The following is a 1,965-nucleotide window of genomic DNA, read 5'->3' as shown; positions in this document are numbered from 1 at the left end:
GAAAAGCTAGCCTCGCTTCCTTTCAATCAGAACAGAGCTGGAAGGGACCTCGGAGGTCATCTAGCCCAGCCCCCTGCTCCAGCAGGAGACCCTACAGAATTACAGAATGAGAGAGTCGAAAGGGACCTCAGAGGGTCATCTAGTCCAGCCCCCAGCTCGAGCAGGAGACCCTACAAATTACAGAAGAAGAAATTTGCAAGGGACCTCAGAGGTCATCTAGTCCAGCTCCAGCTCGAGCAGGAGAGCTTTACAGAATAAAAGAGCTGGAAGGGACCTCGGAGGTCATCTAGTCCAGCTCCCTGCTCGAGCTGCAGACCCTACAGAATTACAGAATGAGAGAGTCGAAAGGGACCTCGGAGGTCATCTAGTCCAGCCCCCTGCTCGAGCTGCAGACCCTACAGAATTACAGAAGAAAAGAGTCGGAAGGGACCTCGGAGGCCATCTAGTCCAGCCCTTTCTCTCTTTGATTGCTTTCCATCCGTTGTTCCTTCTCCGGCCTTCAGGAAAATAAGTTGCGTCCCCTCTTCCAAACACTGGAATGCTGCTATCACGTCTCCCCCCCCCCAGTCTTTTTTTTCTCTCTAGTGGCCAAACCCAGTTCTTCTTGTAGGTTCTTCATCCCTGGAGGTTTTTAAGAAGAGACGGGGCGGTCACTTGTCTGGAATGGTATAGGTCTCCCGCTCGAGCAAGGGGGCTGGACTAGATGACCTCCAAGGTCCCTTCCAACATTTGTTACTCTGTGATTCTGTCAGGGTCTCCCGCTCGAGCAGGGGGCTGGACTAGATGACCTCCAAGGTCCCTTCCAACTCTGTCCTTCTGGAAAGAAAGGAAGGAAAGAAAGAAACAAGATAGATAGATAGATAGATAGATAGATAGATAGATAGATAGATAGATAGATAGATAGATAGATAGATAGATAGATAGATTGATGAAAGAAAGAAAGAAAGAAGAAAGAAAGAAAAAGACAGAAAGAAAGAAAGAAAGAAAGAAAGGAAGGAAGGAAGGAAGGAAGAGAAAGAAAGAAAGAAAGAAAGAAAGAAAGAAAGAAAGAAAGAAAGAAAGAAAGAAAGACAGGGGTTGGTTGGTAGATGAAAATGGTAGATGGCTCAGGAATTCTGGGAGTTGAAGTCCACCAGTCAATAAAAGAGCCAAGGTTGCCTCCCCCGATCAAGGCGGTCAATTTAGCCCTCTCTGCTCATTGCGTCAATCTATGTAGCCATTTGTTTACGGTTGGAATCGAAACATCCTTCCAGCAATCTGACTGCCGTCGCCGCATCAGAGTTCTGCTTTTTCTTCCCCCTGTGTCTTTTTTCCATTAGATCCAGAAGGAAAATTTCTGGTTTTAACCTTTATGTTTGCCTTTAAGAATTTTCCGCATTCATGTACGGAAATCTTTGCTTCGTCCCAGGTCCCCCGTAAGCGATAAAAAGAATATCCCTTCTTCCCCTTTACGTTTCCAACATTCGTTCGAGATACCGTGATCCCTCCTGGATCAGAGGTCCCCAATTTTCCTAGGCTAGCGGCCCGGAGGGAAAGGAAGCGGCAGGCATAGGGCCACGTGTGCGCGTGACCCTGGGGGCGGGGCTAGCGGCCTTGCGACGGGGGGGCGTGTGTGGCTACCGCCCGCAGGATGCTCGAGTCGGCACGAGCACCCGTGCAACGCTGGAGGCGGGGCTAGTGCCCACACAACAGTCGAGGTGGCACTCACATAATCATAATCATAATAATAATGATAAAGTTGGAAGGGACCTTGGAGGTCATCTAGTCCAACCCCCTGCTCAGGTAGGAAACCCTAGGGGGGACATGATAGCAGCCTTCCAGTATCTCAGGGGCTGCCACAAAGAAGAGGGAGTCAAGCTATTCTCCAAAGCGCCTGAAGGCAGGGCGAGAAGCAACGGATGGAAACTAATCAAGGAGAGAAGCAACCTAGAAGTGAGGAGAAACTTCCTGACAGAACAATTAACC

The sequence above is a fragment of the Protobothrops mucrosquamatus genome, unplaced genomic scaffold, assembly GCF_001527695.2.
Source record: "Protobothrops mucrosquamatus isolate PMUCROS unplaced genomic scaffold, P.Mucros_1.0 scaffold6562, whole genome shotgun sequence".
In the NCBI taxonomy this organism is placed as follows: domain Eukaryota; kingdom Metazoa; phylum Chordata; class Lepidosauria; order Squamata; family Viperidae; genus Protobothrops; species Protobothrops mucrosquamatus.
The sequence above is the reverse complement of the archived record's forward strand: the minus strand, read 5'-3'. Positions refer to the sequence as shown.